The sequence below is a fragment of the Protopterus annectens genome, chromosome 3.part0 (assembly GCF_019279795.1).
Source record: "Protopterus annectens isolate FY-2018-M chromosome 3.part0, PAN1.0, whole genome shotgun sequence".
Taxonomy (NCBI): Eukaryota; Metazoa; Chordata; order Ceratodontiformes; family Protopteridae; genus Protopterus; species Protopterus annectens.
Window position 1 is genome coordinate 590170251 of NC_056731.1, and position 25007 is coordinate 590195257.

The 25007-nt window shown below is 36.4% G+C and overlaps 1 protein-coding gene across 2 annotated transcripts in view; it reads right to left on the bottom strand.

Moving 5' to 3' along the window:
- The window catches only part of STAC (SH3 and cysteine rich domain), a 1460498-nt gene that overhangs the window by 607948 nt on the left and 827543 nt on the right, over positions 1–25007 (bottom strand). The gene's annotated exons all lie outside the window — the stretch shown is intronic.

Sequence of the window (25007 nt, forward strand, 5' to 3'; positions counted from 1 at the left end):
CAAACATGCCCTTATGACTCTTCCCCTAGTTTAAATTTTGAATTGCCGAAGGACGTCTCACAGGTCTGTACTACTTAGTTTCAAAAAAATCTCTATCAGATCAAGATACATTTATATATCAGGCTCTTTTCCTTTAACTATTTGTTTTGTTTTCAGTATGGAGCCTTATTTCAGCATTATTTATTTTATTTCTTAATTTATTACTTTTGTTGACCTGAGTAGGTAGCCCGACCAGGCTGTGGTAGCCCCTTTTGATCAGATGTTCAGGGAGTAAAGCTTCAGTTACAAACTAGACAATTCTGTACAACAGAGAAAAATGTACGACTTAAAGTTACAATATGCATGTGCATACATACATATGTATGTATGTGTGTGTGTATATATATATATATATATATATATATATATATATATATATATATGTGCCTACTTCATTTCACTAAAAGCTCATTTCACTGAAACTCAGTTGCCTGCGCACAATTCACTGAAAGCTCACTTCACTGAAAACTCATTTGACTGAAACCCATTTAGCTGAAAGTTATATATGGCCTCTTCCCCACTGTAGTGTGACCCTGGAGTTAGTATATAAAGTAAGGGTGGGGGGCGTTGGGGGCACAGCCCCCTACATTGGGGAGTGTGGGGGGCATAGCCCCCACATAGTTTGGTTATATATTGTCTTCTGGAAAGAGTTATTCATTGGACTTGTAAGTATCCATGTCTATGGTTTAAAACATTTAAAATAAGTGGGGGTCTACGCCCCCACACCCCTACTTTATATACTAACTCCAGGATCACACTATAGTGGGGAAAAGGCCATATATAACTTTCAACAAAATGAGTTTCAGTCAAATGAGTTTTCGGAGAAGTGAGCTTTCAGTGAATTGTGCGCAACTGAGTTTCAGTGAAATGAGTTTCAGTGAAATGAAGTAGACCTATATGTGTGTGTATATATATATATATATATATATATATATATATATATATATATATATATATGTATATGTAACACATATATTCAAAGAAACTAATTGGAAAGATATGCTTTCTTCAAACTAGATCTCCTCAAACAACACATAATATGCTGCAGATATAGAACTTCTTCAATATATGTACTTAACATTTCATACAAATTCTCAATGCTAAAAGGGAATGCGGATAGCACAAGGAATTATGGCTCTGAACTAGTAATGAGCTATGATACAGGGTTTGATTACTTCACACTTCATTTGCCTGCGGTGTGACTTAATCAGACAGTGGGAGACTAGGTTAAGCTCTTCATTAGTGTCTTAGGCAGAAAGACTAGTCACTGCCTATGAACCCATTATTACATTTGTATATAAAATATCAGTTATAACACATAAAATGTAATGGAATTATGTTAATGACAGATTGGATTATTACAATAACAAAGTGGATTCACTAAAAAATACTTGTAGACTACTGAGTATATGTCATCTGTTTTTATGTCCAAAGAAATCATAGGATGGAGTGTGATTTAGGACCATTCAGTGAATTCCCTCTATTATTTACTCTATTTCATTCCCTTTAGGACATGGGAATATATGATAGATTTTTCTGTAAATCATCCGGATGGGTTCACCAACCCAGGAAACTAGTATACTTCTAAGTAAAATCCTTGCATTTGCAACTAATCTGATAAAGGTAAATTCTTAAATTTGAGAGTGTGGCAAACAGAATTTGACAGTAACAACTTCCACTGGGAAGTGCAAGAAAGGGAAATGTTTCCGGAATGACACTTGTGATCTCAGTATAGCGTGTTTTATAATTGTTTCTATTAACAGCAATGGATGAATTCATGGACTGTAACCTAAAATATTTCTTAAAGTACACAACCATTTTAACTGAACACATCAACACACACATAAGCATACAAAGTAAAAGAAGACATCTACCTTTTATTTCTTTTGGTAACATAATAAGCTATGACTAATTAAAAAAATAAAGGTTTTAACTCGTGAACACTGGATCATCCTTATTTGATATTTATGTTCATAGGTTCATAGGTTCATAGGTTCATACTAGGCTATCTGCCCGAGGGCATTTACAAGCCTAGCCCATAGTTTTGTGGCTTACGCCACCCCTTTAGTATGGGGAACTATACCCATTATTTTGCTGTGCCTCTGTTGAGCAGTGACACTGAGGTAATCCCTGGGGTATATCTGCGATCTCCCATCCATTGGTCAAGATTTCTCTTGAACAAGGCCAGCAGTGCTCTGCCTCACATATACGGGATTTTATTCCACAGCATAGGGAGTCTTTGGGTGATGAATCTATCCCTCCAGCACGTCCTATTAATAGCCGTGTTGAGGTTTAAGTCTCCCCCCTTGTGGCTCTGACGGATCTAGATTTTTGAGGTGAAGCATATTCATCAAATCTGGGTTTGACATGGGCTTGTATGTTAGGCAAAGGTCACCTCTGAGCAAGCGGTAGCCGACTGAATAGAGCTGGAGTTCTTTCAGTCGGGCAGCATAGGACAGATGTTTGAGACCCTTTATCCTTTTGGTGAGGAACTTTTGTGGCCTCTCCAGCTGCTGCAAGTGTCGGGTCAGATACATTCTGAATGGGGCATTGTACTCAATCATTGGTCTGATGAGTGATGAGTATAGGGAGACTATGACCTCCCTTGATCTAGATGAGAATCCCTTCATGATAAGGTGGGCAATGTAGAAGGTCTTCCTAACTACTTTAGCTACATGGGTGTCGAATGACAGACTACTATCAACCTGGGTCCCCAGGTCCCTGATAACTTCTTCTGTACTCAGTGGATTGCCACCTATTTGGTAGCTAGGGGTAACCTTGCAGGGTATGACTATGCATTTTTGGCATTTAACTTTAGGCCATGGCTCTGGCACCAGTTATCCGTTTCTTTGAGACCCTTCTGAAGGATATCTGTGTCAGATGTGTTTTCTACTATGGCTCCCAGTTTGCAGTCATCTGCAAACTTTGTCAGCCATAACCCTCCTGTGTTTGCTTGTACTTCGGAAAAGTAGATGCCAAACAAGAGTGGGCCCAGGACTGAGCCCTGTGGTACACCACTTGTGACAGGCTTTGAGTCTGACATGGCGCCAGCAACTCTGACCCTGTGGGTTCTGTCACTCAGCCAATTTGCAACCCATCTTGTGATGTATGGGTTAACATTTAAGCTGATGAGTTTTTCAATGATACCAGTGGGGTATTGTATCAAGGCCTTCGCCAGATCGAGGTAGGCTGTATGGACTGCCTTTCCCTCATCAATGGCTTTGGTGACTGTTTGAAAAAGTCAACCAAGTTTAGAAGGCATGATCTGCCTTTGACAAAGCCAAACTGGGATGGATCCAAAGTCTGCAAATTCCCTATGTCTTTATTTATGAGGTCCATTATGATCCTCTCCATGGCTTTGCAGATAAGGCTTGTCAAGCTAATGGGCGGTAATTTCCAGGGTGGTGGAGGCACCGCCTTTGTGAAGTGGGACCACAGTTGCAGTGCGCCACTCCTGGAGTACGTATCCAGAGTAAGACTATGATTAAACAGCTGTCCTAGCTGTGGGTTTAATTCCTCGTTGAGTTCGTGGAGCACACAGCCGGGGACACCATCAGGTCCCATGGATGCTGTGTTTTTGCTTTGGAAGGCAGTTCTCACTTGGGCGTTGGAGATGTTTGGGGGCTGCAATCGCTTGGTATAGATATCTCTCCTTTTGGGGGAGGGAGAAGTTTGCACTGAACCTGTCAGCCAGTATGTTGGCAATGTCTGTAGGATCAGTAATCTTCACATCATTTTGAACTAGTTCTGAGCATATCTGGGAGTTTCCTCCCAGGTTTCTTTATAGCTAAAGAAGGCCTTATGATTGTCTTTTGAGTCTTTAGCTATTTTTCTCTCAAAATTGCTTTGGATGATTTTATGAGAGCTCTTAGTTTTTACTTATAGTGATCAAGGGTGTCTTACCTTTTAAGGATTTTGCTCTATCTTGTAGTAGCTTCCTCCTTTTTGTTGTAGAGTTTGTTTATGGCTGGGGTCCACCAGAGTGGGCGCTTGCCTTTAGTACAAAGAGTCTTTGTTTGCTTGGGATTGCCTTATCCATGCAGTCCTGCAGGTGCTGGTAGAAGGCATTTGTAAGTGATTCAGCGGCTTGAGTACTGTTTTCCGTCGGCTCGGGGCCTTAAAGGAGACCACACTAGTCTTTAGAAGTGTGAAGTCGGCTTTCGAAGTTCTTTACTGTGGTCTTTTTATTTCAGGTGGGGTGGGATGAGGACTCCAGCGAGATTAGTTGTGATCTGATCTCACCAGTGAAATTATCTTCGGTTTAACTTTTTCCCCCTTTTTTTTTTATTTTTTGGTCGTATTTTTTCCCCTTTTAATTATATTTTTTCCATCTTTTTAATTTAAATTTTTTCAGAACTTTTTTTTTGTTTGGTGAAAGGGTCGTCTTTATTTTTATTAAGAAACAAAAAAAAAAATTAAATCAAAAAACTTATTTTTAAACATTAAATTTTAAATAAAAAGGTTTTCGGAACGGGTAAATTTTAAGACTTTTTAAAAAAAAAGTTTTTAAACTGTGGTTTCAAAAAAAATAAATAAATAAAAATAATAAATTATGAGCAGATTTCAATCACTAAGATTTAACATATTTAATATATTTCAAGCATCTTACTTACTATACAAGAGATGCACAGCAGGTGTAAATGCTGAAAATCACTACTTGTCACACCAGAGGTAAACACTAAGATACACATATGTCTGAAAATTAATATGCAAGGATTCTAATGTATTGCTTTTGCTATGTTATGTAAATAGAATTTTAATTTCAATTATTTAAATGGATTCTCTGCTGCCTACCATTAATGCTATGTGGGCTTTTAAACAACTAAACCATTTGAATCTTGCTGTATAAACTGCATAGATATTAGGCCAGAGTCATTAACACCTACACTAAGTGTACCCTAAATGTACACGATCTGTATTCAAGAACATCCCTGCCACATGTTTTGGGCTTTCTATTGACTCAGAAAGATTACACTAAGTGTACATGCATGTAATCTACACTTAGTGGAAACCTTTATGAATCCATCTTGATATTTAAGGCCATAAGAAAATCAGTATTAGAAGTAAAATTAGGAGGAAGAAGGTGTGAGTTATGCTAGTGTTGTCTGTTCACTCAGACTGGTGCACACTTAGCGTAGGCATTCATGAATCCCGTTTCTGTGATGATATTATAAAATGGATAAATGACCACCTCTGAAATGAATTTATTCAGGTTCTTTGAGAGATTAACTTTTCCTCCCTTAGGATCTCACAAACTGTGCATTGATGATGTACACATTAATTAGCACATGTTTTTAACTATACATCTATGAATCCTAGCCTTCAAGCAGTAATTATACTGTTCATCATTTTATCTTTATTATTTGCTCTGTTAATTTTTTCATTTTAATATATATTTTTTTCATTTTTCATTTTAATATGCTAATTTTTCATGTTAACTTTCCTTTCCTTAGCTCTTGGATGAAATTGGTCTTTGAATCATTTCATTCTTCTGATTAAGAAATGCAATATAAACAAATTAAATCAATAAACATAATATATTTTATTAACTATATACATATAGTTGACACTGTAAAGGTTTCAGGAACTTGGTAAGATTATTAAGACTTTTATAAAACAAAAGATGTGATTAACTGTGGTTTCATAAGGAAAATATGAGATAGAAATAACTTTGTATATGATGATGAAAACCCAAAAGAGTCAAATCTCCTCACTTAGTACAAATCCAGGGATGTATAATAAAGCAAATTTAACCTAGACAGATGTCTGGGAAATGCAGACTTTCACAGGCATGAAAACACCTTCATTTGCTAGTAATATGGGCATAGTTATAAGTGCCAGACCTCAGATTTCCCTCTCGATTTTTAACATTTACTTGAAAGAGCCAGGAATCAGTCCAAGAGAGTACCATATATCAATAAAACAAAAGCTCCCCGGCCTCTGTGTGATACATGTCAGTAAGCATCAACATCTTTTTACCTTTCTCCATGTCTAACACACCAAATCACTAATACAATAAGAAGAAGAATGACCAAGGGATCCATAGGAATCCATAAACGTTGTTGTCCCTGCAATTCCCTAAGAAGCCAAAAAGAGACGATTCTCCGTAAAACTGTAGACTGATATTGTGCAACTTCTTGAAGCTACATATATTCTGACATAAATTAAAGTGTATATAAACTTGTTTGAAGAGCAATACAAAATATCTCATACCCTTAGTTATAAAAGTAATGTGCAAGTTTAGAGTGAGCTGATTTCAACCCAAAAGAACAAGGAAGCCCTTCACAAGAAATAAGCACGTGCACCAATCCAAACATGCCCTTATGACTCTTCCCCTAGTTTAAATTTTGAATTGCCGAAGGACGTCTCACAGGTCTGTACTACTTAGTTTAAAAAAAATCTCTATCAGATCAAGATAAATTTATATATCAGGCTCTTTTCCTTTAACTATTTGTTTTGTTTTCAGTATGGAGCCTTATTTCAGCATTATTTATTTTATTTCTTAATTTATTACTTTTGTTGACCTGAGTAGGTAGCCCGACCAGGCTGTGGTAGCCCCTTTTGATCAGATGTTCAGGGAGTAAAGCTTCAGTTACAAACTAGACAATTCTGTACAACAGAGAAAAATGTACGACTTAGTTACAATATGCATGTGCATACATATGTATGTATGTCTGTGTGTGTATATATATATATATATATATATATATATATATATGTGTGTCTACTTCATTTCACTAAAAGCTCATTTCACTGAAACTCAGTTGCCTGTGCACAATTCACTGAAAGCTCACTTCACTGAAAACTCATTTGACTGAAACCCATTTAGCTGAAAGTTATATATGGCCTCTTCCCCACTGTAGTGTGACCCTGGAGTTAGTATATAAAGTAAGGGTGGGGGGCACAGCCCCCTACATTGGGGAGTGTGGGGGGCATAGCCCCCACATAGTTTGGTTATATATTGTCTTCTGGAAAGAGTTATTCATTGGACTTGTAAGTATCCATGTCTATGGTTTAAAACATTTAAAATAAGTGGGGGTCTACGCCCCCACACCCCCCCTACTTTATATACTAACTCCAGGATCACACTATAGTGGGGAAAAGGCCATATATAACTTTCAACAAAATGAGTTTCAGTCAAATGAGTTTTCGGAGAAGTGAGCTTTCAGTGAATTGTGCGCAGGCAACTGAGTTTCAGTGAAATGAGCTTTCAGTGAAATGAAGTAGACCTATATGTGTATATATATATATATATATATATATATATATATATATATATATATATATATATATATGTATATGTAAACACATATATTCAAAGAAACTAATTGGAAAGATATGCTTTCTTCAAACTAGATCTCCTCAAACAACACATAATATGCTGCAGATATAGAACTTCTTCAATATATGTACTTAACATTTCTTACAAATTCTCAATGCTAAAAGGGAATGCGGATAGCACAAGGAATTATGGCTCTGAACTAGTAATGAGCTATGATACAGGGTTTGATTACTTCACACTTCATTTGCCTGCGTGTGACTTAATCAGACAGTGGGAGACTAGGTTAAGCTCTTCATTAGTGTCTTAGGCAGAAAGACTAGTCACTGCCTATGAACCCATTATTACATTTGTATATAAAATATCAGTTATAACACATAAAATGTAATGGAATTATGTTAATGACAGATTGGATTATTACAATAACAAAGTGGATTCACTGAAAAATACTTGTAGACTACTGAGTATATGTCATCTGTTTTTATGTCCAAAGAAATCATAGGATGGAGTGTGATTTAGGACCATTCAGTGAATTCCCTCTATTATTTACTCTATTTCATTCCCTTTAGGACATGGGAATATATGATAGATTTTTCTGTAAATCATCTGGATGGGTTCACCAACCCAGGAAACTAGTATACTTCTAAGTAAAATCCTTGCATTTGCAACTAATCTGATAAAGGTAAATTCTTAAATTTGAGAGTGTGGCAAACAGAATTTGACAGTAACAACTTCCACTGGGAAGTGCAAGAAAGGGAAATGTTTCCGGAATGACACTTGTGATCTCAGTATAGCGTGTTTTATAATTGTTTCTATTAACAGCAATGGATGAATTCATGGACTGTAACCTAAAATATTTCTTAAAGTACACAACCATTTTAACTGAACACATCAACACACACATAAGCATACAAAGTAAAAGAAGACATCTACCTTTTATTTCTTTTGGTAACATAATAAGCTATGACTAATTAAAAAAATAAAGGTTTTAACTCGTGAACACTGGATCATCCTTATTTGATATTTATGTATAGATTCAGTGTCCTTTATAGCAAGTTAGCACCAGTTCTAACATAGTTGAGGACCAAAAGATGAACAAGCACACTGCCTAACTGGCATATGGGTAATGATGCCCTGCTACCCTCCTCTGGCAGTCTACTAAAGCTTATAGTCCCCTCCCACTGCCTATCTGTGGGTGTGATGGACCCATCACCTGACAGTAGAGGGATTGCTTTTCAGAAGCATAGACAAGACCCCTTCAATTTTTGTAGCGGTATAGTAAGAGAAGGATCTCTTGGAATACTGCTCTTTGTGGATTCCCCCTCTTTTTTAATCTCTTTTGGTAAAACAGTTCATGAAAGGAGAAATGCATATGACCCCCATCCACAAGCAAATCCTCCATTGTGGGGTCTCAATTAAGTTTTGGAAAAATTTACCCTACTATTTATTTATTTACATTTGTTTACTGGGAAAGTCTGACTGGACACAGGTCCATTTTCAGCAGAGGCCAGGGGAGAAAAGCTCCACAGTACAATAGAATGCAGTACACGAGAGAACAAAATATAGAACATACAATTGATTTTAATGTATAATAGGTTAGAAGTTAAGTTTTAGTTAGACAGTACAGTAGACAGTCATTGAGGTACGTAGTAAAAACATTGAGGTACATAGTCAAAAACTTAAAAAAATAAAGTTTTTTTTTTTTTTTTAACCAGTATCTGGGGTTTACAAGCTTTTTAGGGAAAATCTGTTTATACTTATCTGAACATGTGACTCACAATTAGATTTAACCTGGAGTGTAACATGAGCATAGCCAGTTAGTTAAGCAGTGGGTTTTAAGGAGTTTTTTGAAAAGACTGAAGGAGGTGGTAGAAGTTATATGGATTGGTAGTGTGTTCCAGGTTTTGGCAATGGTGTTGGCAAAGAGTGATTTACCAGCATTGTTTTTATGCTGGATGACAGTTATTAGGTTCTGGCTGTTAGATCGTAGGGTTCTAGTGGGAATGTGGGGCTGTATTAAATGCTTATGTGCTGCAGGTTAACTCAGGGAGGTAGTAGAGCTTGTGAGCTATAGAGAGTTGATTGAGCATGAGTATATGAGGTAACTCAAGCCAGTTAAGCTGTTTTAGGGATAGACATTGGTGGGACCTGTAAGAAGCATCAGAAGAAAACTTGGCAATCTTATTATAGCAAGATTCCATTTTATTTAGTTCGGCTTGGTGTAGATTAATCAAGATGGGAGAGGTGTGGAGGAGGGTGGATAAGAGATGAGTCCTAGCGATGATAACTTTGGTATGTTTAGTCATAAACTGTTTGTTCCTGTAGAGGAGGCCTAGCTTTTTATTGACTTTCTTGATGGTTTGTGCAATGTGGATGTTGAATTTCAGGTTATTGTCTATCTCTATGCCTAACAGTTTAGTGTGTGTGGTTGGACTAATCTGAATGTTTTCTTTGGAGATGATGATGAACTTGTTGCTCAGGGGAGGAGATCCACCTGGGCCAAAGAGAATTAGTTTGTTTTTTTGGGAGTTAAGAAGAAGTCTGATGTTAGTGAACCAGGTTTCGGCTAGGGTGAAGATGTTTTGGGTTAGGGTTTGTAGTTCACTTAGGGTGGGGGTGGCACATATAAGGGTGGTGTTGTCAGCATATTGTACTACTGAGGCAGTTAGTAAGGATGAAGATATCTGGTTAGTAAATAGGGAAAACAACAGAGGGCCGAGGATAGACCCTTGAGGGACTCCTAAAGTTACTGGTAGCAGGGGGGACAAGTGGTCTTGCCATAGGACAGCTTGCTGTTGATCTGACAAATAGCTGTTAAACCATGATACAGAGGAGGGACTTATATTTAGGGTTGATGGAGTTGCAAGAAGCATGCTGTGATTTCCCATGTCAAAGGCTTTTGATAAGTCTAAGAATATGGAAGAAGTGAATAGACCCTTGTTTCTGTGGTGGTTAACTATGTTGGTAAATGATAATAATGCTGTTATGGTGCTGTGCTGTGGGAAGGTCTAAAGCCATGCTGGGATATGGAGAGTAGGTTGTTATTCTGGAGGTGTTGTATAAGTTGAGTATGAACTACTCTTTCTAATATTTTTGATAACGGTGGTAAGATAGCTATAGGGCGATAGTTGGTAAGTTCTAAGGAGTTACCTCTTTGTGCAGTGGGATGATATGGCAGGTTTTCCAAGAGGATGGTACTTTGCATTCTGACAGAGATCTGTTGATGAGAATGGAGACTGGATAGGCTATAGCTTTAGCTGATATTTGAAGGAAGTCTGCTGGTAGCTTATCAGCTGCTAGAGTGGTTGGTTTAAGTTTCTTAAGGAGTTTATAAATTGCCTTGATGGACATGGAGTGAAGTTGAAAACCGGGGGTATTGCTTTTTGTATTGGGGTGGGTTGTGGAAGTTACTGGAGTGGGGTGGGTAGTACTATTATTTTGGGCACTGGCAAGGGTCTGGACTGTTTCGGTGAAGAATTTATTAAATTGTGTGGGTATGTTTTCATGATTATTTGGTAGCACAGGGGTTGGTGCAGTGGACTTTCCTAGGTGCAGTATACAATTTATTGTGCTCAAGAATTTTTGGGGGTTATGAACATATTTTTCTTGTAGGTTTTGATAGTAGTTAGATTTGTCTAGTTTGATATGTTTTTTGGCTTTGTTCCGGAGCTGTAGATAATTTTGCCTTAAGGTAGTGGTTTTGTTTTTTTGATACTGAGGCCAGGTGTTGTCCGTTTCTTTCATTATAGTTTTAGTGGGATTTGTTAGCCGTGGGGCATAATTAGTTTTTATTCTAATGGTTCGGGAGGGTGCATATTGGTCCAGGATTTTTACGAAGGTTGTGTTGAAGTATTCAACTGCTTTGTCTAGAGATAATTGCTTTAGGGGATTCCAGTTGCAGTTTTTTAGTGTATTGACGAAGTCAGTAGGTATGAAGGTCTTTTTGTTACAAACTACTCTGAGGGTAGGTTGGCTGATGGTTTGGGATTTGTTCCTAATTAGGTAAGTAGGATGATGGTCACTTAGGGTATCTTAGAGTACCTCCCTCACTCAGTTATTTCAGCACCAAACACAAAACAATTCAAACACTCCCTTAAGTCTCATCTTATTAATTCCTGGTTATGTCCATGTGTTACATAAAGACAAGTAAACTACCTTTCTTTATCATCCTAAAACCATAAAACATGGACACAGAAAATGTTAGTTGTATGTTAATGTAAGAAAGAAACAGTACATTAATCTCTTGTCTTAATTTATTGAACTATTAATCTATTGTCTACTAGTAAATTTTCTTTTGAAAATATGTTAAAAGAATGTCCTTGTACTTTGATCTATTATGTCACTGTTGCACAGTCTCACTAACTGGTTTATAAGTGATGTATAAATACCTGCTGTCTCTGTAATTAATTAAGTGGAGCTTTTCTCCCCAGGCTCCCACTGAAAATGGACCTCGTCCAGTCAGACCTTCCCGGTTAACAAATGTAAAATAAAATAAATAAATAATATCTGGAAGACAGCCAGATTGTTGTGTAAGATTGGGGTCAGATACCAGGATCCAGTCTAAGATGGACTGGTGATTGGATGTTTTGTCCATTCTAGTGGGGGTGGTTATAGTTTGGGTAAACCTGTGGAGGTTTATAAAGCCAGTGGGATTATGGCTGGAGCAGCTGAGCCAGTCAATATTAAAGTCTCCTAATAGTATGGTTTCATGTGGAATGGAACTGGATATCCAATTAAGCAGGTTTTCCATTAGAGTGATATTATTGCCTGGTGGGATGTAGCCACCTGCAATAAATATGTGTTTATTGGAGTTTATTTTTAATTTTGCAAGGATTAGTTCCACATCTTTGACATCCTGGGTGTTGTAATCTAGTTGTTCTATGGGGAGGTGGTTTTGGAATATTATTGCAACACCACCTCCCTTTTTTTCTACTCTGTCTTTGTGGATAATATTGTAGCCAGGGGTGATAATCTCATTGTCATGATGTTTTGGTTTGAGCCATGTTTCAGTTAACACAACAATATCCAGTTTGATTAGTGCCAATAGGGCTTGCAGGGCCTGGATTTTCTTAAGTATGCTTCGAGCATTAATGTTTAGAAAGCAGAGAGCTGAGGATGGTCTGTGGTATAGGGGATTTAGCTGATTTAAGTTAGGGTTAACTGGTGTTTTGGGTCCTGGATTGGGGTGGACATCTCCACTGCAAGTGAATTTTTGGAGTAGGTGTAGACAGAGTTTGGTAAATTTGTGAATTATTTTAGTTTATTTTTGTGAAGACAGAGGGTTAGTTTTTATGGTTGGTTTTGTTGCATGAGTAAGAGAAAGGTTGGGGTATGGTAAGGTCAGATGGTGATATAGGGAAGCTTTTTAATTTAATGAGATTAGCTGTGGATTCTGTTAGCCATGGGGATGGGGTATGGTTATCAAGTTGAGTGTGATAGGAGGACAGATTGGAAAGACGGAGTAGGTTGAAGACTGTTAGTGTGTAGATGGATGATTTTAGTAGTTGGGTTGGATGTGTGCAGTACATGTTAATTAGTTTAAGAAAAGGTGGGATGTATATAAGGGTGATATTTGTAGCTGTGTGTGATTGGAGTTGTAACAGGAGAGGGGGAGGTGGGAGGGAATTTCTGATAGAGGTAAGAAGTGAGCTGCAGTGTTGGGGAGGAACTGGAAGGGGAGGAGTTGACAAGTGGTTAGGTATAAAAGAAATGATATGGGGTGGGTGGGAATGGGGGTGGGAGGAGAGCGAAGTGAGCCCAAGCATAGCGAGGGCGAACGGAGTGGGACTACACCCACAGTGAGTGACTACAAGAAGTGACTACAAGATTCCCTATGAAAAACAATCAGTGAGCTATTTAGGTGATATGGGGTGGGTGGGAATGGGGGTGGGAGGAGAGCGAAGTGAGCCCGAGCATAGCGAGGGCAAACTGAGTGGGACTACACCCACGGTGAGTGACTACAAGAAGTGAGTGACTACAAGAAGTGACTACAAGATTCCCCAAGAAAAACAATCAGTGAGCTATTGAGGTGATACAGGATACAGAGAGGCAGAACAGTATGGATTTAAGGCAGAGGGAGAAAATCTGAGATATAGGAAGGTATAACAGCACAGCAGGATAGGGTAAAGGAGGACAGCAGGCTAGAGAAAGAATAACCAGTGGTGGGAAGCACAGAAAGTAGATAAACTGGATGTTATCAAAGGGTAAAGAACACAGAAGGAAGGCATGAGAGAGAAAGGGCAGAGTATTCAGACATAGCAATAAAAAGTCTACAAAAGCAATCAGAGACCTGGGAACAGGAGAACAGGTAAGTAAAATATGAGCGAGTCCTATAGTCAAAAGGAACAGGCAGAAATTAGAAAAAATACAAAAGTCAAAAGAAGCAGGCGGAAATCAGGAGAATTTAAGACTAGGGAAATACTCTACTAGATAGACATTTAACAAGGAAGGAGTGTAACTAACAAAATGGGGAGGGGGAGTTAAAATAAGTTTACATGCATCCTAATTAAAACATATGGCAGGGGAGGAGAGAAAAAAGGTAAGAATAACATGGAAGTCATGGGGGGTACAGTGCAGCTGCCAGTACTGATGCAGAGCTCAACCAATGGCACTACAAATACTCATTTGATTAAAGCAATAGCTAGTGCTACTGAAAGGATTACAAGACAAAACTCCATGGTGTGTAGCTGAAAATAGCAGCTGTAACCACCTGGATAGAAGCAGAGAGGCTGTGAAGGTGATCAACTAGCAGGCAAGTTTTCTGAAGTTTCTAATTTTTGGAGTGTGCATGCCGTTAAGTATGGGGAGGGGAACAAACTGGACCCCCTATGTAGTTGCGATGTACAGACAATGGGAGCTCACAACACCAGGGACTGCAGCAGCTTAGAGATCAAAAGCCATACTACCTGTTGAACTGACTGCTCAGGTTGATCCAAAGTTCTTTACAAGGAAAGCTGTTTTGTTTATTGCCCTAATATTGTCTCTGAGATGTAGGGTCTCATGGCGGTACAGCCTTACCTGATTTTCCACAGGAATAGGGTCATGTTGCACACTATCCTCTCTTTCATGCTGAACATTATCTCAGAATTCACTCTCAGTTATTAAATTAACCTTGCTATGTTCTTCACAAAAGCTACGAATAAGGGAGAGAGGATATTTCATACCTTGGATATGCACTGGGACCTCAGGTATTACCTTGACAAAACAAAAGTCTCCAGGAAAGCTGAATGGCTTTTTATTTACTACACAGGTAAAAAGAAGGGTTAACCTGTCTCCAAGCAAACCATTGCTTATTGTGTCTCCTCTGGTAGTTTTTTGTTTTACTGACCATAGCAGGGCAAATCCAGGCAAGGTAAAGTTGCATTCCTCCAGGGCATTTTCTTCTTCAGTGACATATTGGAAAGGAGTGGACTCTTGTGGTATTTTAGAGGCAGCTACTTCATCCTCTGTCCATACCTTTATGTAACACTACAAGCTGGATGCCTTTTCTAAATCCTGAGCAGACTTCTCTAGGACTATTCTCCAGGGGTTCCTGGATCCTTATCCTTCCTCCTCCCAGATTGATTAAGCTTTGGAACTCTACCCATAGGCCAGTAAGGCAGTCTGTTTGGAGAATGTAGTAAAGTTGGGTAAGTCCTACTTCCCAGTAACAGTATATGTTTGCAGAACACACTGCCTTGCTGGCAGTACCCACTAACCACCCCCCCTTTTTTAATCCACATAATTCAGTGTTGGAGCTTCTGTTGAGTTACGTTTGAGGCCTTTATTGGTGTGTGTGTGTGTGTGTGTGTGTGTGTGTGTGTGTGTGTGTGTGTGTGTGTGTGTGTGTGTGTGTGTGTGTGTTTTGGTTTGGAACAATAGGTGTTCACAAAGCTTGCATTTTTATCTTCTCTTCCTGCTGAACACTAGAAAATGGTCCTGTCTCTTGGTCTGACAGGCAGTGCCTGTACTACCAGATGGCTGGTCCATCACATCCATGGCCAATCAGTGTGAGTGATTCTCAGCTTTGGTAGAATGCCAGAGGAAGGGCAACAGGCCATTACTACCCATATTCCTTTAAGGCAGTGTGTTCTACTGTTAACAGGAAGTAGGACTTATGCAGCTGCACTTTATAACACTGATTCTTTAGCACTGTCACCTCTCAGGCTAGCCATCTAAACCTCCCTAACAAAAAACAATGTGAGATCACAACTGTTCCTACTACGGCACAGTCCTCAGTACACAGTGTCATAAGCACTTCATTTCTGTCAATTCAGAGCACCAGCAGGTACTGTAACTTCATGTATAGCTTACTGTGAGTCGTTGCAGTAAGATGACAAGTTATCAGTCTTAAAGAAGAGCTTTCCCCTAATCAACAGCAACCCCATGTCCCCTGATGATGTTGGCTTTGTACTACAAAATCACCCCACCCCTTTTAATAGTAAAAGCTCCTATTGTACTGAAGTATGCATCTACAGAGAAGGAGATTATAAATGGGAAGGTCTAAATTACAAGAATGAACGGTCGGAATGTCGACAACCTTTCGATCGACACATATGTATCAAACGACCATTTCAGCAAACGGCTACATCATCTATTTCTTTCCAAGGGAAAGAAATCGCTTGGCTGTTGTGTTAAATCTACCCTTTTCTCCACTGTAGTATGATCTTGGAGGTAGTATATTAAGTTAGGGGACATTGTGGGTGTACAGTGCCACCACATTGGGGGGTGAAGCCCCCACTGTTTATACTGTGTGTTATATTGTGTTTTTGATATTTGGCCTATCAATTTCTTTCTCTTGGAAAGAAATCGATGAAGTAGCCATTCGCTGAAATGGTCATTCGACACATATGATCAAGAGGTTGTTGATATTCCAACCATCCGTGTTTCTAATATAGAGCCAAATGGGATTGATGAATGTGTGCTTGAGAAAAATCTCACTGCATGATTTCGCTAAGACACTTAATGTGTTGATAATCCTTAGAAGCAAACATTCTGAATAAATATAGGAATTTAGTGAATGAAGTTATTTCCCTTTTGTTTTCTCTCCAACATTTTGTTACACTTCCTGATCCTGTAGAAGTGTAGATACTGCCTGGCTATTGATAAAGCTACACGTTATAGAGCACATTCATTTCTGCTCCACCATCCTAGCTGCTGTACCACAATCTATAATTGTAAATTAACAGACAAAGCCCAGAAACAGCACTAGCCATGGCAGCACTTCTTAACACAGGAAACCATGAACAGAAACACACTACACTGGTAGAACTACCATGTGCTCAGCTGTCATAGTTCTAAATGCATGTTAATGACACATTACCTGTTTCTCCAGACTGGTAGGCAGCCTAAGCTGAACACAGCATTATGACTGCTTGCAGCTAGGATTAATGCTCTGAATGATCACACGTGTATACTGCAATAATGTCTTGTCAATAATTCTTTGCAAGCATAACGAAAGTAGTCTCAGAATGAACTGTATAAATGACACTTCAGAAAGGGATTGCTTTACACATTTCATATATATCAAGAACAAACAAGTGTTTGGACTATGTATTTTTTGTTTTAATGTGACTATTAAACATTTTCCTCTGATAACTATAAAGTATATGTTTGAGCTTTTAAAGTAAATTATCATTTTTATACTTTGAAGGTTTACCAATAAAGTAATGTTTTGGTCAGGCATACTAAAAATATTTTTGTAAAATAACAAATTTAAATTAATAAATGTTAACAAAACTAAGATCTGCACTAGCCATGGAATGAAAATCATTCCTAATCTGATGGATAAACCTAAGTCCATCAGATTATCACTCATACCTTGACAAATCAGAACATCTGAGCTCCATAAGTTGAATTATCATATGGAGAATATTTATAACAGGAATAAGCAACATTTATATTATTTTGAACAGATATAGTACTATTGTAGATTAGACAGAATTCTAATACAATATGTCTACTTGTTATATAAGCAATTAATATTTACATGAAAGATAGATAAGCCATTCAATCATAGTAAAGTAGGATGTATCATATATAAAACCTCAGTAAAAGATTATAGCACACAGTTATTTAACATATTCACGCTTATTGATGAAGTCTTTCAAAACGTATTACTTAATCTAAATAGATGGTAATATTTATACCTAATGTTTATAATACAATGTATATTACTAGATGTTATCAGAAGTTAAATTTCATTGTTTGCCAGCATTTAAGTAATCACTTTTTTTGTATAATCAGCAAGATGGATTTAATTTTATTATCTTTAAATACCAATGGCTTAAACAATCCTATCAAGAGATCAAATGTACTGAAATATTTAAAATTAAACAAAGCACAACTTGTCTTCCTTTAAGAAACTCATTTCAAAACAAATGACAACTACAAATGGAATCCTAAGGAATATATAATATTGTTGTAATCCACTTATAAGACAAAGACAAAAGGGGTAACAATTTTATGGAAAACAAATGTGATTAACCCAGAAATCATTTATAAGTATGAAGATAAAGAAGGCCTTATGGCATTTGCAATAGTTAAATATAATAACAGATTATGGACCCTAGCCAATCTATACTGGTTCCCAGGCATTGGATCAGGAACTGTTAAAAACACTTGGATTTCATTTTCAATAACTATAAAGGCAACTTATTAGTGGAGATTTTAATTGTATATCTGATACTTCTGAAACTACAAATAAAATACAGATACGTACATCTCTGTTATCAAAAGCTTTAAACAAGTAGGTAGAATCATTTCATCTCAAATAGACTTTCAGATTTAAAGAAGATAAATCTCTGTTTTCCCATCAAGATCACAGATTTTGTACCCAAACTAGAACAGATAAAATATTTACTGCCCATGACTTACCCTCTAAAATCATTACTTTCTCAATCACTCCCTGCCCCTTTTCAGACCACAATTCACTGATACTAAAACTTCAAAATAGATACAAACCATTAATCTTTAACTCCAGAATTCCAGCATATATAACTAAAATTAAAGAGTTCAAATACTGGCTATTATCTGAATTAGAGTTCTTCTTAGATATTAACTACACCACAGAGATAAATAAAATAATAATATGGGACTCATTAAAATCTTATACATATATATATATATATATATATATATATATATATATATATATATATATAGCAAAACCCTAACTTGGTATAAAAAAAAATCAGAAAATGGGATTATGAATTATTAGATCTACAATCCAAATGTCAGTAAAAGCTGAAAAAAATTAAGATCGTTTGGAGATGAAAAAAAAAGAAGAAATATTAAACAGTAAATACAACAAAATTCTAACACATAAAACTAGTTTAGCTTTAGAAAAACTAAAAATTAATACTTTGTCCGCTTCTCCCAAATATCTTCATAATTTATCTACAAGAATCAAAATACAATCAAAAGCCAATAACATTAAAAGTTTAGTGTCTCGGATATAGGTGACATGCTTGATGCCTATAGAAATCACTACATGGAACATTTCCAAAAAGAAAATATACATACCGATCAATTAAATCTAGATGAAAAATGTTCCAATATAAAAAAATACCAGAAAAATTTAAACTAGATCTCCAAGCACCCATATCCTACAAAGAGTTTACAGATACCATAAAAGACGGTAAAAATATTAAAGCTTCAGGTACAGATGGCATAATTATGTAAATATATAAACTTTTTCCTTCAAAGATACTATCCCTCTTCCATAAAACTCTATTAGAAATTCAGTGACAAGCTTTAATTCCACCCTTTTGGAGATATTTCTTTATCACACCAATCCTAAAGGAAAACAAGTCCCCAAACCTCTGCACCTCATATAGACCTATATCATTATTAAATAATGATTATAAGATATTTATGACAATATTAACTAACAGAATGAAAATACCACTATCCAAAACAATAAATAATGATCAAACTGGATTTATAGATCATAGACACACACATGACAATATTAAATGGAGAATTTCTCTTATAGATTATGTTAACAAAGAAAATAAAGAAACACTCATAATTGGCTTAGATATAGAGAAAGCCTTTGATTCCCTAAATTGGCACTATTTATTCAAAATCCTAAAGCTATTTTAATTTCCTTCATCTTTTGTTCATCTCCTAAAGATATATATATATATATATATATATATATATATATATATACAAATAACCTAGCGTATGTCAAGTTAGGTCCTTTTACCTCTGAATCTATACATATAACAAAAGGCACTAAACAAGGATGTCCCATGTCACCAATTCTATTTGCTCTGGCTATTGAAATATTGGCAGATGTAATTCGTAACAATATACAAATCAAAGGAATAGATGTTTATGAGCAATACAATTCTAAAATAATGTCATTTGCTGATGACATATTATTAACATTATCTAAGTCAAAAGAGACATTTGAAGAATTAGATATATTAATTGACAAATTCTACATGACTTCAGGACTCCATTTCAATAAATCAAAATCAAAATTTTTATTTCTAAATAAAAATAAAGAACTGCAAACTAAGGGGGATCACATCATAGGGAAACAAGACACTACCTTAAAATATCTAGGAATTGAGTTATGCAAGGATAATAATTAATTTGTCTTAAAAAAAACTATAATAATATCATCAATACAATTAAAGTCTATGTGGAAAAATGGAACAAAATAATATTAACATTTGAGGATAGACTACAGTTAATAAAAATGGTTTTACTGCCCAAGATCCTACATACAGCCTTGGCAATACAAGTGTTACCAGAAAAGAATATACTTAAAGAAATAAATTCATGCCTAATAAAATTTTTATGGTTTCCCAAAAGAAACAGAATAGTTTTAATACATCATGTCAGACCATGGAAACAGGGAGGATTAAACTTTCCTGACATAGAACCATAAATAAAAGCATCAATATCTAAAACAATCTCAGACTGGATAAGTCCAAATTACACTGTCAATTGGAAATAATTGCTAACTGTAATATTAATGAATTAATTTGATTTACAAAAAAATTTCAAATAACAGATATAAACAATTTGCCATGGCACATATTATGTATTACTCTGCAATATCACATAACTAAACCCACTAAAACTTGTATGATTAATTATTACATTGACTCATTTAGGAAAATTGTTAATTGTAAAAGGAAAAAACTTCAAAGACCAATACATGTTAGGTTCAAGCAAGGCACCCTTTATTATTTGCAGCAAGAAGACAAAGCATGTAGGTACAGGATTTGTCTGGCTCTTTGGTGATCAGTATATTATTCTTATACAGTTCTCTTCATGTCATACAGAAAATGTTACTATTCTATTGCTGACGTAGTTGGACACAGCTTTCTGTATGTTTTACAGAAAATGTTGCCAGACTTATTGCTGACATGGTCAGATTATTTGCTGTCTTGCAAAAACATTTTGAGAAAAACAACCTGGCCTTGGGCTTATTTTAGCCCACCTTAACTTTTCAATTCTTCAATTGTACAGTTCTAATACATGTGTTACATTTTGTCTAGATTCAAGGTACATTTCTAGCTTTGGTACAAGTAATGCTGACTATGGTTTATACTTTCAAGCATCTACTGTTTTATCAAAGCTTCTAGCAGCTGCATATTTTTTCATGGCACAAGCGGAAATTAAATATCTCTTTGTTAAGTTTCATGACATTAGCAGAAATGAAAGGTCTCTTAAGTTTCTAATAGCTGTGCAGATTCATGCAGTGTGAACAGAATAAATGTATTAACCCTTTTAAACCTCAAATGCACTAAGCATGCATATTACTATTATATATTTTTCTAACATTAATGCAAATATAGACTTAAAAATCTGTTTTGATATTTTAACACCATTTATAGTCACAAAGAACTTTCCACATAAAATATTTAGAGAAATTATTAATTCCTGGGAGCAGAAAGGATTTGTTTGTTGGCTCCAATGTATCAAAAAACTAAAAGTTTTAGATATGCAAGTAATACTAACAACATACAAAATTCCACAACAAGACTGGCTAACTTTACAAAGTATTCTATTATACTCACAAGATTTAAGTAGAACAATTAACAATTCTTCATTTAAAGTAATATCTAAATTTACAAAATACATATATAAAATCACATATAATGACTTTGACATGGGAAACGGTATTTCAAAGTTTTACAAAATATTGATAAACTATAAAACAACACCCAAAACCACACATTGGAAACATATAACAAAATGACACCCAACACAGTTAACTGAAAATATTAAAACAAATATATTATTATCGATAAAAATATACATCCTTTACACAATACTGGAAAGTTTTTAAATGGAAATGCTTGCACAGAGCATTCTTAATCCCAGAGAGAATCAGCAAAATTAATTCTTCCATTAAAGGAAGATGTTGGAGATGTGTGCAAGTACGCAAAGCAGACTGGAACCACGTTTTCTTTGATTATGTTAAAATTAACCCATTTTGGGATGTTTATTAATAACTTTTTACAAACCTTATTTAATGAATCATTTTATTTAACTAAAACTCTTGTATTATTAAATGTAAATGAAGGTTCTCAGTTAAATAGGTCAAACATGTATTTTGTATGGACTATACTTGCAATCTCAAAAAGTGTATAACAAGGAGATAGAATACAAACACAATACCAACCTTGGAAGACTTCTATAGCCTACTGAAGACCACAACATTACTGGAAACTAAAATTAAAGAACTAAGAATGTATCCAAAGCCATTTATTAATAACCCTTGGGAAAAGTTTTATCTCTGATTGACACCGTACAATAACTGATCAGTCACTCTGATAAAGGATTGGACATACTTGTACAGTAATTGTATATATTAGATTTGTTATAGTGTCAAGCTAATATAAATAGTGTAAACAGTTATTTTAGTTGATATGTTTAAAGATTATGGAATTTATTCAAATGTATTTGAAAAATAAAAAATTTGGGGGAAAAAAAGAACAAACAAGTGTCATGTTTTTACAGAAATTACAGATTCACAGAACACTCTACAAGTGGAAGCCAAAAGCTCTGTATTTCCTAAATAATTATGCTGACAGCAACTTAGAGACTTCATCAGCATTAATTCTGAGTGGATATTATTTTGTGCTCAGAAAAATAACAAAACTTGTCTTACTTTATGAGGAAGGTAAACAGCAGTACTCTCTTGAAAGGTAGAAAAGGACAGCAGAAAGGTTACCGAATCTCTGCAGAGTACTGCTCAAGATACCGATGTATACAGCTTCAGTAATCTGTTTAATCTTGAGAACACACTCTCACATCCCAAAAGCAAACAGTACACTCTTGATAATAAAACACATGCACCTTTATATTAATATCTGTTTCTAAAAGTTTATACAAAATATCAGTGAATTTAAAGTGAAAACAGGATAAACTGGAGAATTACAAGTAACTCTACATGTATAGTCAGAAGGAACCAGTAAATGAAATCTGGCTTTGAAAAGTTTAGAATTCATATGAAGCAAATAAATCTTCTTCTTCTTTCTGCTTTTCCCAGTTAGGGGTCGCCACAGTGGATCATCTGTCCGCTCATGATTGGCAGAGGAGTTTTACGGTGTCAAGTTGCCAGCCCGGCACCCAACCTTCCATAGAAGGCAAACACACACACACACACACACACAAACACACACACACACACACACACACACACACACACACACACACACACACACACACACAAACACACACACAAACACACACACACACACACACACACACACACACACACACCTAGGGCCAATTTAGAGTGTCCAATCCAACTATTGCATGTCTTTGGGATGTGGGAGGAAACCAGAGCACCCAGAGGAAACCCACACGACCACAGGGAGGACATGCAGCACAGAAGGCACCCCAGCTGAGAATCGAACCGGAGAACCTCTTGCTGTGAGGCGGCAACGCTAACCAGTAAATAAAAAGAAGTAAATAAAAAATGCAATATTTGGGAGATGAAAGAGTATTTGTGACACAATCAAGTTAATATGCATTAAGTACTAAAACAGTAATAAAAGAAGTTAATACAACAAGAATTATTCATACTGACAGCATAGAGCAGAACAAGTCCTAGGGATCTGTATTCTTTTGTAGTTAGAACTAATAAGCAGACATTTCTTTTGTGCTGTACATGAGTAACAAGCATGGCCACAGATCAGAAATGTGAGACCTTTTAGAGTTTTAGATTCTGCAGGGATGTCAGTCCACTGAACCATCAGGCTAAATTATTTTTTTATTCTTCAGTTTTCCTATTTCCTGCTCCAAGCTATCAAAAGTAATTGTCTATACCTTGGTATTCATACTTATTTTGTCTGGCAAAAACTGTACCATTATCCTTTGGTGTTAGTAGTTTAATGAAAGGCCAACATTCTGTTCCTCTGTTTAAAACTTCTATAGAAAAGCTACTGTCCTTGGGTATTTTTTTCCTTCTAATATCACCAGTGTATCATACTGAGCAGTTATAATAGGCAGATGCTTGCCATGAAAAGATAAAAATTGTAGTTTGATAGATATGAGTTTATAATAAGGAGAATCAGGCCATTTTGGGGAAGATATAATGTTTATAAAACATAATTCTTAAAAAAATCCCAGTTTTTCTTCTCTTATCTCAGAGTCATCCTGTATGCAATACCAGAGGGCAGTGTTAAGTATCAGTGAGTTCATACTGTAATGTAAGCCAATGATACTGTTATATGAATTAGGACCATCACAGCTCTGGCATTCCAGGAAAAGGACTGCATAGTTACTTAGAGCAGTAACATCCTGGCAGCAGTCACAATACTGAACAGTAATAACGTTGTCAAGCTCCCAGAAGTGCTGGGGCCAATGAGACAAGTGCAGTGTCAGCATGCTAGAAGTTATGCATGTTCAAATTTTCAGTGAAGTACCTCATAACAGCAGCATGGGCCCACTGAGGGCAAGAAGAACAAATTGTAAGCTCAGCTCATCATAACTAAAACACAACATGCAGACAAGGACAGGCAGCTGTAGTTTGGGCACAAAAGAGGGGAACAATAGAGATGGGGGCATGGAAAGACAGAGGGAGGAAAATGGTGAGAGGGGTGACTGGACAACAAAGGGTACGTGGCTGGACACATTAGGAAGGGGAACTTCATGAGGGACAGGGTGGGGTACAGATTGCCTGTCTGACTGGATCAGAAGAGAATCCTCCAAGATGTCAGTCACCCCCACGGCTGATATCATGGGCAGGCTATGCATCTGGTTGCCCAGAGGTCAAGACTGGCCAGTTCAATGATTCTATTATTCATGTCAGGAGATGCACTATGGTCCCAAGCACATCTCCTTTTATTCCAAGTGACCAAGAGGGTCCACTCTAGGCCATTCACAGATAAGAAGCCACCACTCTCCTCCTAAGAGGATGCCAAAGAGGGGTATATGTCAACTTATTGAAAAGCAATATATTTAATGCACAACTCTGAAATGTTGAAATGTGAAATGCTGAAATGTTAAAATGTTGAAATCAAAATACTTCTCCCTTACATTTGCAGAGAGTTGGACTTGCTCTCTTTCAGGAACCATTTTAGTGCTTGTTTCTTAGTTTGACTAAAACTGAAGTTTTTTGTTGACTGGCTATGTACAGGCCCAGTATACATACCTAGTACATGTAAGTTATTAGGTATTTGTATTTCAGCATTGCAAAGTTTCATCATTATGACATTCTAGGATTTTGTATTCA